This window comes from Lontra canadensis, unplaced genomic scaffold (genome assembly GCF_010015895.1).
Source record: "Lontra canadensis isolate GAN:19392208 unplaced genomic scaffold, GSC_riverotter_1.0 scaffold11, whole genome shotgun sequence".
Lineage (NCBI taxonomy): Eukaryota > Metazoa > Chordata > Mammalia > Carnivora > Mustelidae > Lontra > Lontra canadensis.
Window position 1 is genome coordinate 23,240,774 of NW_022631005.1, and position 17,892 is coordinate 23,258,665.

The 17,892-nt window shown below is 39.4% G+C and overlaps 1 pseudogene; it reads right to left on the minus strand.

The window, feature by feature from the left end:
- Positions 1-574: 574 nt before the first annotated feature.
- LOC116866795 lies at positions 575-3,980 on the minus strand (annotated as a pseudogene).
- Positions 3,981-17,892: the final 13,912 nt, after the last annotated feature.

A 17,892-nucleotide genomic window follows, 5' to 3' on the forward strand; every position in this document is an offset into this window, starting at 1 on the left:
AGACACAATTGTAGGGCAAATAAGCACATTCACAAATAATTGTATTACAGATTACAGTTGACCCTTGAACAACATGGATTTGAACTGCATAGATCCACCTATGTGCAGATTTCTTTATTAGTATGGTACTGTAAATGTATTTTCTCTATGATTTTAATATTTTTTCTCCAGCTTACGTTATTGTAAGAATACACCATATAATACATAGAACATGCAAATGTATTAATGATTTAAGTTATCAGTAAGGCCACCAGTCAACAGGAGGCTATTAGTAACTGTTTTTCTTTTTTTAAAGACACCTTTATTGACAGTCATGATAGACTATTACATTTAGCAATCAACAGCATGGGTACAAAAAAAAATCTACATTAAAACCCTTTGTTGGAATGCTTTATACTTTCCACAGAACAGAAACTAAAATAACCTGTTATACAATTAGTCACAAATACAGCCCTCAAGTTTTTTGCCCATGCACCTGAGTATGGCCTAAAACATGTCTTCTTTGTGGCAGTTAGGCCTTGGCACCACAATGCTTGGTTGAATTCACAAATCTGTTGTAATCTGTAGCTTTCCTGTCACTTGTCTAGCTCTCCTCTCCTGCTAAGCTTTGTTTCCTGGTAGTAATAAAAACCTTCTGTCACTGCCATAGTGACTGCTGGGGCTGGAACCACCACAGCCACCTTGGTTTCGTGGTTTGGCCAAGTATTGGGCTCCACCACCACAGGGGCCAGAGTTTCTCCCTCCAAAATCTCCTCCTTTCATGGGTCCAAAATTTGAGGATTGACTGTTGTAATTGCCAAAATCATTAGAGATCCACCACCTCCAAATTTGCTTCCATCATTACCAAATCCATTACAGCCATCCCCACTGCCACCATATCTACCAACACCTTGACCGTCACCAAAGCCACCTCAACCACTGAAGTTCCCTCCACAACCGAAGTTGTCATTCCACCAAAACCACCTCCATGACCACCACTGAAGTTTCCAGAACCACTTCAACCTCTTTAGCTTGATGAAGCACTACCCATCTCTTGCTTAGATGGGGCTTTCCTTACTTCACAGTCATGGCCATTCATAGTGTGGTATTTTTGAATGACAATCTTGTCTATGGAGTCATGGTCATCAAATGTTATGAAAGCAAAACCCCTCTTTTTGCCACTGCCTCAGTCAGTCATGATCTCAATCACTTCAATTTTTCCCATACTGTTCAAAATAATCTCTTAGATGATGTTCTTCAGTGTCTTCTTTAACACAATCAAAAATCGTTTTCACAGTTCAGTGGGCACCAGGTCTTTGAGAAGCTTCTCTTGAGCCAGCTCTCTCTGGTTCCACAACTCTTCCACCCACCTTGTGTGACCTTGCATTCATGGCTGCATCCACCTCCTCCACAGTGGCATACGTGACAAACCCAAAGCCTCAGGGATGCTTGGTATTTGGATCTCTCATTACCACACATTCCATAAGTGTTCCCCATTGCTCAAAATGGCTCCTCAGACTCTCATCAGTTGCCTCAAGGCTCAAACCTCTGACGAAGAGCTTCCTCAGCTGTTCAGGCTCTTTGGGAGACACTGACTTAGATATTACAGTGATGGGAGGGGAGACTTACTCGGCAGCATCCACAGGCAGAAAGGCAGTAACTAAGTTTTTGATGAGTCAAGTTATACACGGATTTTTGACTGTGTGGAAGTGGGGGTTGGTACCCCAACCTCTGTGTTGTTCAAGGGTCAACTGTATATAATAAAGCTATAGTACAAGAGGTCCATACATCTTTCTTAAAGGAAAAAGATTAACAAGCAAAAGAACAGAGTAGGAAAAATTATGACCATATTATTATCTTTATTTGAAGATTAAGTATGGTTTAAGAAGATGCACAGAGATGAAAGTCCAGAAAGGACAGACGTGTGACAGCAAATTTTATGTTTCATTTTGACTAGGCCACAGGATGCACAGATAATTGGTCAAATATTATTCTGGGTGTTTCTGTGAGAATGTTTCTGGGTAAAGTTAACATTTAAATGGATAGACTGAGTAGAACAGATGGCTCCCTAATGTGGGGTGGGCCTCACTGAATCAGTTGAAGGCCTGATAGAACAAAAAGGCCCACCTTACTCCAAGTGAGAGAATTCTTTCTTGCCTGACAGCATTTGAACTGGGACATTTTCCTAACCCTGGACTCAAACTGAAACTGAAACAGTGGCTCTTCCTGGGTCTTAATGCCAGGCTTCAGACTGGATCTATACCCACTTGCTCTCATGGGTCACCAGCTTGCTGACTCACTCTGCAGATTTTGGGACCTGCCTACCTCCATAACTGCATGAGCCAATTCCCTACAATAAATCTCTTTATGTATATATACATACATCCTTATTGGCTTTGTTTCTCTTTGTTTCTCCAGAGAGTCCTGGCCCCTACATCCTATTACAGTGACAATAATAGAGTGTTGCTTAATCAGAGCTTGGGCATTTGAGCCAGATGGCATGTGTGCAAATGACAGAACTAACCTAGTGAGCTTTGTGAACTTGGCAGGTTACTTAACCATTCCATTCATAGCTTCCTTTTTTGTAAGGTGGGGATAACAGCAGTGCCTACTTCATGGGGCTGGTAATAGGATATGATTGAATGAGTGAACACCCCAAAAGAGCATAGAGCAATGGTTGGTAAGCAATAAGCAAGCAAGTATTGGTGGTTAGCATTTTCAGTCATAGGCATTTATCGTTAATCAATAAAGTATCAGTCTCTATGTCATTTACTTCACACCCACTGGCTCATTAAATCCTCATGACTCTACTACATCTTTACATACAGTGTAGAAAACCAAGGCAGCATAGCCCAGGGGTTCAGAGTGTGGCTTCCAGAATCTGACATACCACCCATGGGACCCTGAGCCCATGATTTAAAGATCAGTTTCCTTGTAGTCGAATTGTTTTTATGGGGTTGTTTAGAAGGGTTGTTTCACAAAAGATATTTAAAAAATAATATTACATATTAACCATTCCACAAATGTGTTAGAAGATATTATTGTTAGTAATCAGGTACTCATAATTGCTGTTAAGAAGGTAAGTCCCCTGTGACATTGGAGCTGAGGTCTGAGCCATGGTCTGGCTGATGTAAGCCTAAATTTCTAACCTTGCTTCCACCCTCCCTCCTCAGACCAGCTCTGCCAGCCCAGAGCAGAAGCGGAGGACAGCGCTGCCCACACTGAGGCCTGTTGAGAGTAGGGATGTAATGGAACAAAATCAGAACTCCAATGCCAAATAAACACGTGGGACGCTGCCTCTCCCCTTCACAGTGCTCTAATTAAGATACAACGTGTTTTCCCCCTTGATCCGCTCTCATTTTCAGTATCAATTCACAGAAGTCCTATCAGTGTTTCTTCACATGCTCCATTTATTTTATTTTGTGAAAATAAAAAGTAACCCTGCCAGAGACAGCCTTCATTGTTAATTTACATTCAGTCCACCTAAATGTTTTTCTCCAGAAATGAGAAAAATAAAACATCCCCTGAGCACCCACCGCTGGGCATGGACAATAGTTCAGATACTGTCTTCTTAGAATTGCAGTCTTTGATCTTGGTGACACTTGCTCTGGGAGTTCCCTGAGGCAGCAAGGGGTAAATTGTGCTCTCTATAAAACCCCAAGGAGTGGGGTGGGGTGACACTGCAATCATGGGAAAACCTGGCTCCCCAAACTTGTGCTCAACATACTTTCAAAGTTCTTTCCACAGATCTGTTCTTAAGGGCTGCTCTCCCCACCCACGTGTGTCCTTGACCTTACCACTTTGGAACATTAACTTTAAACTATTTTTATATTAGTGGTGATGGACCTTGGTTAGGATACAAACTTGTCACCTTCGCTGGTCCTAGGACAGCACAGACCTTGGTGAGGGAGTGGATGCGCAGCCTGAGCAGCCAAAGGGAAGCTCTTGGAGTCACCAGATAGGCCTGGAACCTGGAACTCAGCAGGAGCCCCTGCAGCCATTTTGTAACATTTTTCTGTTAGCCCTCACCTTCTCCCTATCTGTCCTCACCTTGCACTCATTCTTTCTGGGCCCTCCTGTCCATTTTCCTTTCCCTAAGGGTGCTCATGAAACCACTACCTACAAAGCTGCTTCCTCAACCTACAGTGGGGCCAGCCCAGTCACTATGCCAAGAAGACTTTAAACATAATTTGGTTGGTTTTGGTTCTTTTTGTTTGTTTTTGTTTGTTGCTTTTTGTTTTTGCTTTCTTGCTAGCACACTCTCTGAAAGACTTTAGGGACTTAGGTGCCCTTATAAAATTTCAAGTTTACTTCTAAAATGTTTATCATACATTTAATAGAAAGGCACGTGATTTCAGACTATACATTGCAAATATGTTTTAAATATATTTTCATTAAAACCTTGGAGCTTCCAATTTAGCTCATTTAATTCATAAAAATGTCTACCATATAACCTAATGGATAAGGTGATCTTTACTGTCAATCCAGCCAGCTAACCCAAGTTTAACTTCCAACAAAAAGTGTGGCTTCAGGGCTGCCTGCATGGCTCAGTTGGTCAAATGTCCAACTCTTGATTTTGGCTCAGGTCATGATCTCGGGGTCCCGAGACTGAGCCCCAAGTCAGGCTCCATGCTATGTGTGGAGCCTGCTTAGGACTCTCTCTCTCTGTCCCTTGCTGCTCCCTCACATGCACTCTTAAAACAAAACAAAAACTATGGCTTCCTTTTTTAAAATCCAACCCAATGTGTTAATAAACGTCCCTGTGATGCTTGTTATTCATTTCTAAATTCTAAGTTTAAGATACAGGAGATAAAAAGATTGATCAAGCAATGGACAGATGGATAGATAGCTGGAAGGGAGAAAGGAAGGAAGGAGAACAGGAAGGTGGGTGTCTGGCCATGATTCTGAAACCAACTCCCTTCAGTTCTCTTTGGCTAAAAAGTCTCTTTCCCAAAATTTTCCCTCAGGAACTATACATTTCCAAGTTGTCCCACTTTTTTAGCACACCAGAGATTTTTTTCACCCTGGAGAAGGGAGTGACAGCAAAATTGCGAATGGGTTAAAGATATGGTTTCTTTAAAGAAGTGGACAAGTGCAGTTGTGGGAGGGAGGGCTGAGTTCTCAGGCAGACAATTTTTAAGAAAGAGGCCGACGGGCTGCTGGCCGCGTCTAAAAACTGGTGCCCCAGCAGCCCACACACCCAGGTTCGAAGACTTACACGGTTCTATCAGTTTGGGTCCCTGAATTACCATAATGGGGCATGCAGCTGACCTGTCCTGGGAATGCAGCAGAAATGAGTCATGGATGTTTTTGTTGCAATAAGCCACTGAGACTTTGGAGAGGTTTCTTAACACAGAATAGCCTAAGCTATCCAAACACGGACATAATAAGCTACTCTTGAAATTGGATCCCTACCTCTATCTTTGTCTATATTTCAACGGATTTGAAATTTAGCAGTTAGAAGAACGATTCTTGCCCAATCCTTTCTCAAACTCTCTATCCTAATATTACCCTTTAGGACCCAGATTTTCCTTAGTATCTCTATTTGCTCTCTCAACTCACAGTGTTCATTTTCATCCCCCTCTGAACTAGGCATTTACCGAAAGACGCAGCTCCTATGCCTCCAGGATTCATTCAGGCAGCATAAATGGGTAATTGGGAGAACTGGAGGGAACTTGTCTCCCCTAAAGCCGTCTCAATTTAATTAAAACAAAAGAAAAAAGCTCACTTCGCCAGGCAAATAAATATAGCTCTGGTCTGCTGAGTTGTGACCTTTGTAGAATTCATAAGAAATTCATTTTTTTTCCCTGGAGTTTTACACTATTATTTTGAGCTTTCACTTTTTCTTTATAAGTAGTAATGAATAAAAAGTGTTTAAAATTTTTTAAGGGGTTTACTGCTTCTCTCTCAGCAAGAATAGAAGTTTCCTGCAGACAAGGATTACTTTTGCCTCAGCTCTGGGTTCTATATAGATTCTGAGACAGTGCATTCATAAATGGTTTTTTGTTTTGTTTTGTTTTCATAAATGGTTTTGATATAATCTGCTTTGAGAAAGAGAATGTACGTTATAAATTACAGCATAATTAGCCCAGATAGTATATTTTGTTAGTGGGCCTGAGCCACCAGGCCTTGCTCTTCCTTAAAACCCTGCATCATGGGGCGCCTGGGTGGCTCAGTGGGTTAAAGCCTCTGCCTTCGGCTCAGGTCATGATCCCAGGGTCCTGGGATGGAGCTCCACATTGAGCTCTCTGCTCCACGGGGAGCCTGCTTCCTCCTCTCTCTCTGCCTGACTCTCTGCCTACTTGTGATCTCTGTCAAATAAATAAATAAAAATCTTAAAAAAAAAAGATCCCTGCATCATGGTAAAATGCCAATAATGGCACTATCCTTCCTAAATGTTATTGTCATCATCTCTGGATGAGTTAGTGTAGGGGGTGGGTTAGGTAAGCTGAAAAGGCGGTCCTCTGGTTGATGTGAACCCTAGGACAATTTCTCTAGAAAGTTTCTGGACTCCAGTTGACATGGCATGGGCTTGCACCTGAAAGGATTCTTCTTTAAAAATAAGATCTCACTGTCAGTCCTTATGAATTGATTCCAGTTGCTACTCTACCCCAGTTAGGGCAAACCAGCTCCTATTCTCTGCAGAGGTTTTGGGAGTTAACCTAGGTGTTGTTACCTTTACCTATTTCAACTTCATTTACTTATGACTAATTAAATGCATGCATTTAATGTCTTAATCTCTGCTGGTATACAATGCTTCCATCACTGCAGAACATTCTCCTCCCCCCCAATATCAAGCCTATCAATTGCCTCCAAAAACACAACGAGGGAAGTTTTCCTGTCAGGGATACACCTGTCCTCGATGAGATTTTTCCAATATTGTCCACAATTGTATCATTTCAAACAGCTTTTTAATCTAGCAGAGAACAACAAAGTTCAGCAGGAAAATTGTTTTGATCTTGGGAGAAAATTGTTGCTGGTATTATTGGAAACCAGAAGTGGGCTCCATTCAGAGAATATCTGATTGCCGTCCTTACTATCTCATTCATTCTCATCTGGGAGCTAAAAAACCCTCTGTCCCACCTCTAGGTGCTGAGACACACACAAGTTACAGCAACTAGAATCATCACCACCGTCATCACCATCACCCTTCCTCTACTGGTATAGAACACTGGACCAGAGCATGGAGTCCAGAGACCCAAGGGGAAGAGATTGGCTGACTCCTGATATGGAGTCAAGTCCCAGTCTCACCGCTGAAGTGATAGTCTGTTGCTCAGTCCTTACACTTAAATGTGGCCCTATTGCATTCCTTATTCAGCCTGCATTGCTGATCTTTTTCCTCAGAATCACTATCTGGGTCCAAGAATCTTCTTCCCTATCTCTGGCTTCCGTTGCTATTTGTAATATCTGCTCTCTCCTTTCCTGTTATCTTTCAAGACTTACTTTAGAATCTACCGATTTTGTAGCATGAGTCAATCCCTTACTCCCAAAATAAAGATATCCTTATTTCCTCCCAGGCCTCCCTCATTTGTACACGCTATTCCTCCTGCCTAGAGCATGAATCAGAGCCCAGATCCACCATCTCAGAGATGTGTGCACTGTTGGGGGTAGAAGATGGGTAGATGCGCCAGGGCTCTTGAAATCTTCCCTGAACACTTCTACCTGTAAGTGTGGGCAGGTGCCCATTTTTTGTTAGTCCAGTACAGCTTCAAGTCCTCCCTCAACCTCATCACTGGTGTTCCTTTAATGACATCCTTCCTGCCAGACTGTAAACAAGTTGAGAGCACAGGGCCCTTTGTTAAGGAAAGGAAAAAAGGAAGGAAGGAAAGAGTGTTTTAAGAAGAGTAAGTTTTTTCCGCTTTTCTTTTTAAGGATTTATTTATTTATTCGAGAGACAGCAAGGGGAGGGGCAGAGGGAGAGAGAATCCTCAAACAGACTCCCTGCTGAGCACAAAGCTAGACACAGGGATCAATCCCAGGACCCTGAGATCATGACCTGAACTGAAACCCAGAGCTGGCCAGCTGGCTGCTTTACCAACTAAACCACCCAGGTGCTCCATTCTTTCTTAACCTACCATATCATTATCATAATAGCTCATTTCCCTTGAAATGTAACAGAACAACTTGAAAATGCACCTAAAATACTAAACAAATGAAAACATGAAACACTTGAAGAAAAAAAGAATTGGTAAGTGATTACAATTAATTGCCTACTTTTAATTAAAGGTCACTTTAGTCAGAAACTCACTAATGCAGAATATAACCTCTCCCGTACATCTCTTGAGGCAGAACAAAATACAGAGTCCCTTGGGCCAGCAATCTAACAAGCTGTGAATTCATAAACGATACTACCTTTGGGGGATTCCAATTACTGGTGGGAAATCATTTGTTCTTTAAAAGTCAGTGTCAGTAATACACCAAAATGCTCATAAATCTTAAGAGTCTGACCAACCAGCAGTTTAACCACAGTGGATTTTAGGATGAAGGGACCAGGGAAAAAGAAGAAAATCTATTTAATTGTTAGCTCTAGGAACATTTCACCCTGTTTGAAGGTAATCTAGACTTTGGATCCTATTTGGAAAACATTATCTGTGGCCTTTCTGGGGTAAAAGTGCCCCCAGAAAGCCACGGACTTGAGTTGTGGGCAACCTAATTAATGGAAATGGCCTCTAACTTTAACCCAAGACCATGAATAATGCCTACCTACCTATTTCACAGTTTACAGAAATGAGATTAATGAGCCACTTCCTTAGGAGGCCAGAGAGAATCAGAAGCAAAAATATATCCTCTTTACTGTGGCTGCCTTCAATTTGTGTTATGAACTGAGGTTTAGATAGGTAGAACAGAGCTCCAGGGACTGGAGCAGCTCCTTCCATAACTGATAAACACAAAGACTATCCAAAGATGCACAGATAATTCTACTGTTGTAATAGGATTAATTTTGTTAAAGAACCCATGCTATCTGCCCAATCCATGCTGTGATAGAGTCCAAAGGCATATAGAAGTCAGTTTCTGCCACCAATGAGTCTAGTGTGTTAGACAAACAATTAATACTCATTAATAAGTAATCGTTTAAATTTAGAATGAGGTTTTAATAAGAGAAGGGACAAAATTTATTGAGAGGAAGTAATCCTCTGTCAGAAATATTCAGGGAAATCTTGGGGCCCCTGGGTGGCTCAGTGGGTTAAAGCCTCTGCTTTCGGCTCAGGTCATGATCCCGGGGTCCTGGGATCAAGGCCTGCATCAGGCTCTCAGGTCGCTGGGGAGCCTGCTTCCCTTCCTCTCGGTCTGCCTGCCTCTCTGCCTACTTGTGATCTCTCTCTGCCAAATAAATAAAAAACAACTTTGAAAAAAAATATTTGGGGAAATCTTTACAGAAAAGAATGGACTTCGAAGAATGAATAGGGATTTTGTAAATGAAAAGGTAAGATCACACGCAAAGAAACCAGTTTGAAGTACTACAATGTGTTCATGGGGTGCCTAGGTGGCTCAGTGGCTTAACCATTTGACTCTTGATTTCAGCTCAGGTCAGGATCTCAGGGTCCTAGGATGGAGCCCTGAATTGGGCTCTCTGCTTAGTGGGGAGTCTGCTTCTCTCTCTCCCTCTGGCCCTCCTCCAGTTCATACTCTCTCAAATAAGATCTTAAAAGAAAAAAAGAGAAATACAATGTGTTCAGTGACCAACAAGAAGACTCCAAGTCCAGAACAAGGCTGAGTTGCAACTTTAGGTGGCCTCATCTTTGGAGCACCCACTTTTAAACATACAGAGTATTGTAAATGCTCCATTAGATTATTCTTGGGCTTCGTGGGAATGGGCAGAAGGGTTTTCCATGAAATTAAGATTCTTGGGTGATTTTTAAAAAGTATTTGAGAACTTGTTGCTGTGCCCACACTGCTAGCCCCTTGGCTGAGTGACCATCTGTGGAGAGAGGTTTCCAGGATCAGGCTAAACAGGGAGTGTGCTGGAGAAGGAATGAAGACTTCTGATTCTCATTGTGATAGGGATAACTAGGCAGGTGAATCTTAAGAAATAAACCACAGGGGTGTGTCTGAGTCACCCTTCTGAACAGGAATAGTTCCACATCTTCCTGGATTAGATGGGTTCTCTCTGAAGGTGGGCTATGTGCATGGCACAAAAAGCTCTCTTTTGACCATTTCTTTGGCTGTTGCATCACTGCTATAAAAAGATGTGCATCATACATCACTTGGAGCACATAATCACAGAGCACTGAAATGTAAACAGAACAGTTTACCATTATCTTCTTGGTGACAGATGAATGTGAGATTTGTATGCAATATCAGAGCCTACAAGATGACCCTGTGATGGGGATTAAATCCCACACATATATGTATATACAAATACATATATAAACACTCCCACCCCCAGGTAACTGTGGAACACTTTCCACTAGATAGAATTATTTTTTCCACTAGATAGAATTATTATCACCTTTACCAGGTACTAAAAAGATTTTATGTCTGAAATTGGCAGCAAAAGCAAATCCATATTCAACACCACCTCCTCTTTTCAAATAGACTTCAGTTTAATAAATAAAGGATAGTGAAAATTGTTTCCACCAATCTAGGATTTAATAGTAGTGACTCTGAATCACTTGATTCAGTTGTTTTAGAGTTTGCTTACTATCTGTAATTCAGCCAGTCTTCTGGGTAGTGAATCGTTCTTCAGTAAAATTAAATAATGTATGCTATATTTCTAATTAATTGCCTCTAACTCTTGTTAGCCACCAAACTCAATTTCTAACTCACGAGATTTTTCTAGAATTGGCTGGATTGTTATTGGATCCCTGAATTGTACTTTCAAGGGAATTGGGTAGACAAGAAGGTACAATTGGTTTATTTTTCATGTAGTGAAAATTAGTAATGGAAAATCTCACCAAATAACAAGGTGTATTTCAAAGAGGAAGACAAAAGAATGATCTTAGCCTTGCAAAATAGCTTTCTCTAGTTATGTGGTTGTTTTCAGAAAACCTATTTGGCTAGAAAAGTCAAGATGAATTTCCTGTATATCCCATTTGAATATTCTTCAGGTTTTCCCTCCTTCCACTTTACCCCATCTCAGAAGGCTAGGGGAACAAAATCAGCTATCTATTTATTACCCCAAGTATCCATTTTGATTTTTTTAAAAGATTTTATTTATTTATTTCACAGACAGAGATCACAAGTAGGCAGAGAGGCAGGCAGAGAGGGGGAAGCAGGCTCCCTGCTGAGCAGAGAGCCCGATGTGGGGCTCTATCCCAGGACCCTGGGATCATGACCTGAGCCGAAGGCAGAGGCTTAAACCCACTGAGCCACCCAGGCACCCTCCATTTTGATTTTTGAAAACTACCTTTAAGATAGAAGAAAAATTGGAAAAATGCTAAATTTTAGAATGCCTGTTTGATTTCAGTTATACCAATCTGAATATTTTGGGGGTTATGAGTTGTATTACACAAACACACACACACACATACACACACACACACAGGCCATTTCTGAGATTTGTGGCTTTTTTGAGGCAACTGATGACCAGGGTTTAGGTAAGTACGTTGGTTACTGGGACTTGCCATATAAGCGAAGCAAACCAGCCCACAAGTAGCTATACCAAACTCAGCCAACAAGCAGCTATACCAAACTCAGCCAACAAGTAGCTATACCAAGCTATAAAAGCTTCTAGGGGGAAAAAAGCCTCCAGCTGCTTTCCAGCACAGGCTGAAACATCTGATTGTTTCATGCATTAAATAAGGCCCCACATGGGACTCAGTCAAATCCTTACTCTGTCTTCTAGTTTAAGATCTTTTCAACCGTCCCAGGAAGGACAATCAGATTTTATCTACATGCTAACTAGAGAGCAGAGTTCAGAGAAAAAAAATGGGATGCCAGGAGACTTCTGTTCCTACCAAGAAGATGGACTAGATACTCAGACCAAAAGAAATAAAAGGCTCACTCCATTAGAACTGGATGTTGGATAAATCACAACAAAGTTCAAAACATTGCTGAGCTCATATCCCTGTTTACCACAACATTATTTATAACAGCAACCCAAGTGTCTGTCAAAAGATGGTTGGATGAAGATGTGATTTTTATATATGTAATGGAATATTACTCAGCCAGTAAAAGGAGGAGATTGTGGCATTTGCAACCACTTGGATGGAGCTAAAGAGTATTATGCGAAGTGAAAGAAGTCAGATAGGAAAGATAAATACCATAGGATTTCACTTATACGTGGGATCTAAAAAGAACAAAGTATACACACAAATAGAAAGCATTAGTAGACCCATAAATACAGAGAAAAAATGTGGTTACCAGAAGAGAGAAGGATGGGGAATGGGTAAAATAGATGAAGGGGAGTGGGAAGTACAGGCTTCCAGTTATGGGATAATTAAGTCAAAGGGATGAAACGTACAGCCCAGGGAATATAGTCAATCTTATTGTAGTAGTGTTGTATGATTACAGATAGGAGCTACACTTGTAGTGAGGATTATATAATAAATAAACACATCAAATCACTATGCTGAACACCTAAAATAAATATAACATTGTATGTCAACTATACTGCAATAAAAGCAAACAACATTGCCGAGCTCACAAAAATGGAGCTAAGGGAAATCCCCAAGGCCAAAAGAAAAGCAAACACAACAATGAAGTGAAGGTAAATAAAATCAGGATAGTAAATAATCAAATGCCTTTGCCAAGAATTACGTAATTTGGAATTAATGGCTGGCCAAGCAGGAAACTGGAAACCAACATTGCCTAAGTTTGAGCAAAACCTAATCTAAGGACCTGAGATGCTTTCCTCACCACACACACACACACACACACACACACACACAGACACTCACAGCCAAAGACTTGAAAATAAAAAGCCAGGAAAAAAAAGAATAATAATATTCTGCCTACAGGCAGCAAAGGGAGATGACAAGGAAGTCTCCCTGTCTCCATCACAGCTCTGTTAAAACTAATAATGACAACCACACCATCTCCACTGTGTATAGGTAACCATGGACCTGGCCCCACCTGGGTCTGGATATTGAGTGTGTATTACACTCATGGACAGAAAAATGAGAAAATTTAGTATTACCTCTTGCCTTTAACTGAAATCAAACAAATTCTCTTTGGAGGAAAACAGAGCAACCCTGGCCCTGCTAGAAAACCCATAGATTAAGTTCAGATAAATATGGGCTCACAATAAAAAAAATGATCAAAGATTGTAAGGAAACAAGCTACCATGAGTAAGAATCAATAAAATAAATGAAGAAACAAAATACAGGATCCCTAAAGCACTGTAACTTAGAAATATCACATAAAAATATAGAAAAACTAAATTAAATGGTTTAAAGAAAAAATGTTACATTAAAAATGAGAAAGAATACAAGGGATTACTAGTAATGGCCAGAAATATTTAAGGAACAAACCAAATAAAATTCTTTTTTAAAAATATAAGTATTGAAATTAAAAAAAGGGTGGGTTGAACAGCTGGCTATACAGATTATTAGGAAATTATAAACCTGGAAGAATTACACTAAACATACCTCAGACAGACAAGGAGATGACCAAGTATGAAGGAGATGTTAGGAAACAGAGAGGATGGAATGACTAGCTCTAACATGGGGGTCTAATCAGGGTCCCTGAAGGAGGGAAGAGGATGAGAACCCGGAGAAAAGAAAAGGGCAGACCAAGCTCTTTCTAGGACCATAGATTCAATACATCTCAAAAAAATATTGGCCAATCTAGAAAAAGTTAATATAACTTATCAAGACCCAGTTGGGCATATCTCATAAATTTGACTTAACCTAAGAGGATGTTGTTTCTATTAACCCAAAATCTAGGACACTAGTATAGCAGAAATGATGTATGATTAGAAACAGATGAAGAAAAATAGAATAAAATTCAGCATTCTTGATAAAAATCCATTGAAACTTAGAAATAAAGGCAATTTCTCTAACTTAATAAAGTATAGCTACCAAAAACCTACAACAAACATTCTTCAGGGTGAAAATTTAGAACCATTCCCTTTAAAGTAAGAACCAAATCAAGGTTGCTCATTCTATTCTACTCTGTATTGTAGTTCCTAAGCAGTTTAGGAAGATAAGGAGAAAATTATAATGTAAAAGATGAAAAAGGGGGCGCCTGGGTGGCTCAGTGGGTTAGGCCTCTGCCTTTGGCTCAGGTCATGATCTCAGGGTCCTGGGATGGAGACCCACATCGGGCTCTCTGCTCTGCAGGGAGCCTGCTTCCTCCTCTCTCTCTCTCTCTCTCTGCCTGCCTCTCTGCCTACTTGTGATCTCTCTCTCTGTCAAATAGATAAATAAAATCTTTAAAAAAAAAAAAAAGATGAAAAAGGACTTCTTTATTTGTAAGTGATCTAATTTTTATACAGAACAGTCCAAGAAAATCTTAATATTGTGATTACTAAGAATGTCAAAGTTATAGCACATAAGATCACTATGTAAAAGTTTTATACACAACATAGAAATTTTTTTTCTATACAAAAGTATCATATAAGAAAAAGAAGATTTTTTAAAAAGATAAATGGCCACGGCAACCAAAATATAAAGTAACTTGTGATAAACTTAATAGCATTTGATATAATTATAAAACTTTATTGAACTGCATTAAAAAACCGACATAAATGGGAAAAATACAATCATAGGAAGCCTAAGCATCATAAACGTATCTGTTCTCCTAACTGATTTAATAAAATTTTATTATTATCCCAACAGATTTAATGTGTGTATGCGTCTGTAAGTCAGACTCATAAATTCAATCCTGAAGATCAAGGCCAAAATAACCTTCATACACGTATTAATTAGGATATTGTTAGTTCCTAGAGCAAACACATTCAATTATTTCCCAGGAGGTTTTTTCCTCACATAAAAATCCAACCTGAGTGGTTCTTCTCAGCCACCAATCTTCCATGTGGTCCTTTGGATTCAAAGGCCCTCATATTTAATTGGCCAATGAGGAAAGAGTACAGATAGAAATTGCTCCTAACCTGCCTTGTTCCAGCAGTGACACAGAACACTCCAGCTGGAAACCTTTAGTTCCAAGAGAGACTAGAGGCTAAAGTCTAGCCACAAGCCCAAGGAAAAGTAGAATTAGGTTTGGGGAACCACTAACCACTCTGCCTTGACACTCCTAAAACAAAAGAAGGTAAGGTAATTTATTCTATTGGATTTCAAAACAATATAAAGCTATAAACACATTCTGTAATATGTATTATACTCTATATATTTTATATACAGAAACTATATGTTTATATATTATGTAATTATATATATTATATATATGTATACATATAAAACAGTACGGAGATAAAGGAGTTGACAAAACAAGCTTTAAAATTCAGAAAAAAGAACCACAAATATATGAAAATTGGTATATCATATAAAGGTCATTTCAGGGCACCTGGGTGGCTCAGTCATTAAACATCTGCCTTCAGCTCAGGTCATGATCCCAGGGTTCTGGGCTCGAACCCCACATTGGGCTCCCTGTTCAGTGGGGAGCCTGCTTCTCTCTCTCTCACACTCCTCCTGCTTGTGTTCCCTCTTTCCCGTCTGTCAAATAAATAAATAAAATCTTTAAAAAAATTTTTAAAAAGGTCATTTCAAATAAATAGGAAAAAGATAATGAATAATCCTAGATATCTGCTTATAATATGGAAGGACAAAATTGGAACCTACCTTATACTATATACAAAAACAAATTCAATGTAAACTAATTGTGTGTGAAAAGCAAAACTATAAATGTTTTATAAAATGATATGGGTGAATATCTTTTTGTCACAGAAGAGGAAACAATGTCAACACACACAAAAAAACCATAAACCAAAGGGGAAGATAGTGATAAATGTGGCAATATTAAAATTAGAATTCCCATTTGCTAAGATACAATAGAGAGGAAAATACAAGCTACAAACTAGAATAAGTCTGTTAACATATATGCCCAAAATATATAAGTCCTTATACATCAATAAGATAAACATACTGATATAAAAATGGGTAGAGAATATAAATTGATTAACCATTTCATACCCATGAAATTGCCAGAAATTTTCAAATCAAAGAATACCAAAAGTTTCTAAGAATGTGAAATAGTAAGAACTTTTATAGACTGCTGGTGAGGGTATAAATGATATAATCACTTTGAATAACACTTTATTTTTCACACTGTTGTTTGGATAATAGTTACTGTAAAATTGAAGAGGCACATATCCCACAACACAGCAAATTTCACTTCTAGTTATGTACTCCAGAGAATCTCTAATACCTGTACCCCAAGGCACAAATACTAAATCTTCAAATCAGCATTGTTTATAATTGCAAAAACCTGAAAATAACCTAAATGTTCACTGACAAGGGAATGGATGAATTGGAATACTTTATAGCAACGAAAATAAATGAAATGTCTTCACATGCAGGACCATGAATGAATCTCAGAAACACAAAGTTGGGGAAAGAAGCAAGTTGATAAATGATATATACATCATTTCTTTATACAAAATTCAGGAACAAAACTAAGTAATATATTGCGGAGGACCCATTAGCTACATAAAACTGTAATGAACAGGGACACCAGGGTAATGCAGTTGGTTAAGCACTTGACTCTTGGTTTCAGCTCAGGTCAGGATCTTGTGGTCCTGAGATCGAGCCCCGCCTCTGGCTCCTTGCTCAGCAAGGAATCTGCTTAAGATTCTCTCTCCCTCTCTCTCTCTGCCCCTCCCCCCTTTCTCATTCTTGCTCTAAAATAAATCTTTAAAAAAAAAAAACACAACCTGTAATGACAGCAAGAAGATGAACTTGAAATACAATAGTGGTTATCCTGGGGCGATAGGAAATGGGGTGTGATCAGGAAAGGAACACAGGAGACTTCAATTTGATTAATAACATTTAACTTTGTACACAGATTGGTTTGCATAGAATTTCATGTCAGTTTCAAATCCTATTTCCATATTTATTTATATGTGTGAAATATTGGTAATAATTTCAGTTTTTTAAAGAATTAAAATATATATACACACATATACAGCAATATAATATAATTCCAGCCTCAGTTGTTTACTTATTACTTCTCTCAATATCCTCTTCTGTAAAATAGTCCTTTCCTTACATCTAAAACTTGTGCTTTGGAAATAGAACACATAACAAAAGCTAAGTTATTATTTTAAAATGCAACAATAAATTTTTGTGTGTTTATCTTCATGGCTCTGACATTTGGTGGCTGTAGGACCCTGGGAAAGTTATTTAATAGCTCTTAGTTTCTTCATCTGAAATAGTAGTACCTATCCCAGTGTGTTGTTGAAAGGATTAAATAAAATGATGAATTTAAAGAATCAGTTGTTTAGTAGAACGTAGTAGAAAAAAATCACTCAGACTGACTGAAACAAAAGAGAATTTGTTTTAAAGATTAGCAATTTCATTTAACCCCAAAAGCTGTGCATTCATTTGGGCCTCCTGTGGGACCAAAACCAATGACTGAAGAACTTAAAGAAACAGTTCGTACATCAAGAAGTTCCTTTCTCTCCCTGGAGCTGCACAGGTTCCTACCTCTGGCTCTCTGATCCTGGACCTCACTTTTCTTTTTGCCTCTCTGCTCCTTTGGGATAAAAGACCCTCCTCCCCCCCGCCCCCACCAATAGCATCCAAGTTAAAGAATGAACACCAACTATCCATTCACAACCAAAATTCCAAATTCCCAGAGTACACTCCAATTGGGTGAGATGCATCCCTGGCCCAGCCAGCTGTGGCAGAGGCACAGGGACACAAAGTATAAACATGGTCTTTCTATTATCCTTGTAGCATTTGACACTGTTCAGGTACTTGATAAATGAATTTTGTGGTTATTACTAACCAAAATGCCAGGATAAATAAATATCATCTCGTTCATCCTATAATCTTGCCTTACATATGTGAGATT